We start from the raw sequence: 5,821 nt of genomic DNA, 5'->3' as shown, positions 1-5,821 counted from the left end.
TTCCACTGAGCCCCAGTGAGAAGCCATGAAAGTATTTGAGTCTGGGTGATATGATCCAGTAGCATGTGTACATAAACTTGAAGGCTAAAGAGTCACTCTGGGTTCAAACCTAAACTCCACCATATACCAGCTGTGTGACCTTGGGCAAATTAGTTAAACTCTCTGTGCCCCAATTTCCTTTTCTATAAAACTGAGATAGGTTTTACCTCATAGAGTCATTGTGAAGATAATATATATACAAAGTGCTTACAGCAGTTCCTGGCACATAATAAACACCCAAAAAATGTAAGCTTGTATTATTATCTTGTTTTCAAAAATATCATGGTAGCTACTGTATAGAGAATGAATGTGTGAGGGATAAAAGAGAAGCCAGTTATGAGGCTGATGGGTCACCTAGGTAAGAGATGATGCGCAAAGTGGTAGTAGTGGTTTCTAGCTAGAGCAACCAGGTGGAGGGAGGTGACATTTACTGAGAGGGAGGAGCTTGGAGGAAGCAGGTTTGCCAGGGAAATTAGGAGTTCTGTTTTAGACATGTTAAACTTCAGCTGTCAGTGAGATCCATGTAGATGTCAATGAAGTAGTTGGTTGTAAGTTTGGAGCCCAGAAGAGAGGTATGGGACGAAGGCATGAATTTAGAAGTCATTGACATAATCAGCATTCAAAGATTCCCTTCCTAGTATCATCATTCAAAGATACAGAAGTAGTTGAGATTATCTAGGAAAACAGTATACAGAGAGAAGTGAAGAGAGCCAAGAAGAGTCCTGAGCAGCCACATATTTTGGAGCAGTTGAGCAAACAAGGAGAATGAGGAGAGGCCTGTAAAGAGGAAGTAGAACCAGAAGAGTGTGGAATCAAAAACCAAGAGAGTAGAGTGTTTCAAGAAAATTAGGTCAGTTGAGTGTGGAAAGGTCAAATAATATAAGGATAAAAAAATAGTGAAGTGTGTGTGTGTGTGTGTGTGTGTGTGAAGGCGCTAAGTAAACATCAAACGGGCTGAAAATGAATTGAAGGTGTTCTTACTTTAACAGCACATATGCTAAAACTAAAACAAAACAGAGAAAATTGGCATGACTCCTCCATATAGATGACACACAAATTGCGAAGCATTCCATATGTTTTCATATGGATTTGACAATGTTAACTTTTACATATTCAAACAGAAATTTGAATCTACAAGAATGAAAGACATTCTAAAAATTAATATAAATAGAAAACAAATAAACCTAACTATGTATAAATAAGTAATATAAACATTCTGAAGGAAAATAAAACTTAATCCAAATAAATTTTGAATGCAGTACTTTGCATATATACCTTTAGTCTAAAAACAAAACAAAACTACAAACAAATTTTGAATCCAATTTAATAGACTTTTTAGGTGACATGGATATAGCAATTCTGAAACTATTTTGTGTGTATCACAACACTGAGCAAATGAAAAAAGACACTGATGCTGTTGGGAGTCAGAGCTCCCACTGTGGGAAAATAAGGAATAGGAGATGCAAATAAGGAATAGGAGAAAAAACCCTGTGGTGCTGAATTGGAATTAGAGTGTGCCAGTAATGAATTCATGATTAAAAATAGTTAAACTATGTTAAGTTGCCATTTTTCCTTCGTGGCTCTGTTTACCTAAAAGGCCTAAAAGCAATTATACCCCAGTAACAATGAGTATATCTGGTGCCCAGATCTTGGTTTCTAAATACCATTGCCTACTAAAAGGGGAGCTCTTTGGAGAGATGGATGATTTCCAAGACTAGACAGGAAAAGTAAAAGATGTACCTGGGATGCTATATTACGCCAGAAAGCAAGAAAGTGCTTAAAAAAAAAAAAAAAAGATGGGTGTGTGTCAAAAGGATACAGGAGCCAGTATGAAGGAGCTCTCACTGACCAAATCTGGGACAAGTTGAACATTAAAATGAATAATGACAGTAATAGATTATAACCTATTAAATAAAATAAGAATCTATAAGTCTATACTGACAATAATAAATATACAAATAAATGTGAGAAAAGGGAAAGATCTTGCTTACAGTATAATGCCAACTAAAAATGTAGGTGGAATAATGGAATGATAAAATCACCACTTGACCACCTTTAGAGTAATGAATTCAGATGTTGCTCTGGAGTTTTATTTTACACACGTTAAACTGAAGATGTCAGTGAAATATCCAAGTAGATATCAATTAGGCAGTTGGTTGTAAGTTTGGAGCCCAGAAGAGAGGTCTGGGATGAAGATATGAATTTAGAAGTCTTTAGCATAATCAGCATTTGAAGACATAGAAGGAGTAGAGACTATCAATTAGCAATGAATGTTGAAAACTTTGAGCATAAATTTGAAGAGGAACAAGATATTTATACAGTTTCAAAGTACCTCTCCAAAGATTACTTATTTATATGGGAGAAAATGCTAACTTTATAGTGAAAAAACCTGGCAGATGCCATCTTAACCAACTGATCAAAGGTGAACAATAATGGGACCAGGTGACATAATGTTTTTCCTCACCTTGTGCACTCAGGACATAACATCCCCTGGGTAGCATTCCTGCTCCCTCTAAAAAAAAACAAAAATAAATAGAATTATAAGTAAACATGAAACAAAACCAAATAGAAGGAAATTCTACAAAACATTGGTATGTACTTTCCAAAAATGTCAATATCATGAATAACAATGTAAGACTGGGGAACTGCTCTAGATTAAAGGAGACTAAAGAGTCATGACAGTTAAATGTAATGCATGATTAGGGATCAGGCACTGGATCAGAGGGAAAATTGCTAGATAGGACAGTATCAGGCCAATAAGTGAACTTTGAATATGTACTAAATATAAGGACTTCTATCAATGTTAAATTTCCTGAATTTGATCATCATACTTGGGGGTGGGGGAGGAATGCAGGTACATAAGAGAATGTCCTGGGGTGCCAGGTTGGCTCAGTCAACCATGACTTTGGCTCAGGTCATGATCTCACATTTCTTGAGTTCTAGCCCCACATCAGGCTCTGTACTGACAGCTCAGAGCCTGAAGCCTGCCTCAGATTCTGTGTCTCCCTCTCTCTGCCCCTCTCCCACTCACACGGTTTCTCTCTCTCTCTTTCTCTCAAAAATAGTCAAACATTAAAAAAAATTAAAAAAGAGAGAGAATGTCCTTGTTCTTAGCAAATACACACTCAAATATTTAGGATATTAGGGGTAAATACTACAAATCTAATGGTTCAGGAAACATTTGTATATATGCATGCATTCATACACATATGCAAACACACACAGAGAAAGAGACTGTGGCAAAATATTAAATTCTGGTGCATTGGGGTGAAGAGTGTATAGGAATTCTTCATAATATTAGTGCACCTCTTCTGAAAGTTTGCAATTATTTTGAAGTAAAAAGCTTAAAAATAAACTGGAAATGAGGAACTAGAAAGAGTATACTGATAACTCTTGAAAAATTTGGCTCTGAAGGGAAGCAGAGAAATAGGACTGGAGAGGGAGTCAGGGTTATAAAATAGCTCTTTAAAGATAGGAGAAACTAGAACAGATTTGTACGCTGATGAAAACAACGATGAGCCTCAGCCCATCCTTTATAAGAGATTCGATCAAAGCCAGTTGCGTTAGGCTCCTCTGAAAACATTTTATTCCTTAAACTACAACCAAGAAGACATTTGGGTCACCACTTGAGGGCAGTACAAAATGACGCTGTATGTCATTCTGGTGGTTTTACTGTTTCAGCTGCTGGAACAAAACAAAGCCCTTTATGTGATTTTCTCTCAAATATGCCATGTGAAATAAACCTCCTAACACATCACTTTTTCCAAATCTTTTAAACAAGAAAAGACCAACATAATTCATAACAAGGGTGAGGAGAGAAGGGGGTGAGAAAAAGGGTCTCATCCTTAGAAAAATGCCTGTCACATGTCATGAATTTAATACAGAATAGAAGGTAACAGAAAAATTAGAGCATGTCAGTTGGAAGCAGCTCTAGAAAAGGATGAATCCAGCCCCCACATTTTATAGACAGGGCCTTGGGTCCAGAGGAGGGAAGGGACTTGACCAAACCACAATAATGTGGTAGAAAAGATAATTTTTTTAAGGCAGTTCTTGCTTGATTTAAAAAAAAGTTTTTTTAATGTTTTTATTTATTTTTGAGACAGAGAGAGACAGAGCATGAGCAGGGGAGGGGCAGAGAGAGAGGGAGACACAGAATCTGAAGCAGGCTCCAGGCTCTGAGCTGTCAGCACAGAGCCCAATGCAGAGCTCAAACTCAGGGACTGTGAGATCATGACCTGAACTGAAGTCGGATGCTTAACCAACTGAGCCACCCAGGCACCCTGAAAAGATAATTGTTTTAACATTTACCCTGGTTAGTCTGTAAAGACAGAGGTTCTGATACTTTCAAATGACATCGTAAATATAGCTTGCAAAGAGACTGACCCCATCATTGGTACTGATACTGAGTTCCTGAAAAAATTGTGACCTCTGTTGTGAAACTGTGCCCCTTATGTCTTCTTCTACCCTGGGAGGATTTGACTCTTCACCTTCAAATCTTGTCCACTTTGTTTTGTTTTGTTTTGCTAATTTTTTTTTTTTTTTTTTTTTTTTCAACATTTATTTATTTTTGCGACAGAGAGAGGCAGAGCATGAATGGGGGAGGGGCAGAGAGAGAGGGAGACACAGAATCAGAAACAGGCTCCAGGCTCTGAGCCATCAGCCCAGAGCCCGACGCGGGGCTCGAACTCACGGACCGCGAGATCGTGACCTGGCTGAAGTCGGACGCTTAACCGACTGCGCCACCCAGGCGCCCCTGTTTTGCTAATTTTTTAAAAAATATTTTTATTTATCTTTGAGACGGAGAGACAGAGCATGAGCAGGGGAGTGGCAGAGAGAGAGAGGGAGACACAGAATCCAAAGCAGGCTCCAGGCTCTGAGCTGGCAGCACAGAGCCCGACGCGGGGCTCAAACTCACGGACCATGAGATCATGACCTGAGCTGAAGTCGGACGATTAACCGACTGAGCCACTCAGGCGGCCCAAATCTTGTCCACTTTGACTAGTCCTAATGCTCTGGACAGCATAGTTCTGATCACAACCAACCTATTTCCTACCCCTTTCTGGTAGGGCCTAAAGGGGTCACATAATTAGACTTTCCTACCAACACTGGGGGATGAAGTTGAAGTTGGAAGATGAAGTTGGAAAAAAAGGGAATGGGCATGTGGCAATACATTATTTGGAGAGAAATAACAGTATCAATGCAGTAGACTAGAGATGATCTTACAAGGACAATCAGAAAATCCAAGAGAAGTACAAAACTATAAATATGACATAATATATAATGGAGAAGAAAGCACTTTTAGATTGATTAAAATACAGAAACCAATATGACTTCTTATCATGCTAACAAGTGGGCTCAATTATGCAGAAGGGCTCCTAACCTCACTATTACCTGTAGAAAAATGCTCACACATCAGCCTGATGTTTCAAATGCTCACACTATTACCAGCCTAACCTGGCCCCAGCCCATGCTTTAGTCTCATGTCCTGCCATAGTTCCATCCCATGCACCAACCACGGTTTTCTTTTTCTTTTTCTTTCTTTCTTTCTTTCTTTCTTTCTTTCTTTCTTTCTTTCTTTCTTTCTTTTTCTTTTTCTTTCTTTCTTTTTCTTTTTTAAATATGAAATGTATTGTCAAATTGGTTTCCATACAACACCCAGTGCTCATCCCAACAGGTGCCCTCCTCAATACCCATCACCCACCCTCCCCTCCCTCCCACCCCCCCATCAACCCTCAGTTTGTTCTCAGTTTTTAAGAGTCTCTTATGATTTGGCTGCTTTCCT

The 5,821-nt window shown here is 38.8% G+C and overlaps 1 non-coding gene across 1 annotated transcript; it reads left to right on the top strand.

Moving 5' to 3' along the window:
* Positions 1 to 1,010: 1,010 nt before the first annotated feature.
* LOC112849094 (U6 spliceosomal RNA) lies at positions 1,011 to 1,118 on the top strand. Its single transcript, XR_003222536.1, has one exon. It is a non-coding gene; the product is annotated as a U6 spliceosomal RNA (small nuclear RNA).
* Positions 1,119 to 5,821: the final 4,703 nt, after the last annotated feature.

Source organism: Puma concolor, chromosome C1 (genome assembly GCF_028749965.1).
Source record: "Puma concolor isolate L17-30 chromosome C1, mPumCon1.1.hap2, whole genome shotgun sequence".
Taxonomy (NCBI): domain Eukaryota; kingdom Metazoa; phylum Chordata; class Mammalia; order Carnivora; family Felidae; genus Puma; species Puma concolor.
The sequence above is the reverse complement of the archived record's forward strand: the minus strand, read 5'-3'. Positions and strand labels throughout refer to the sequence as shown.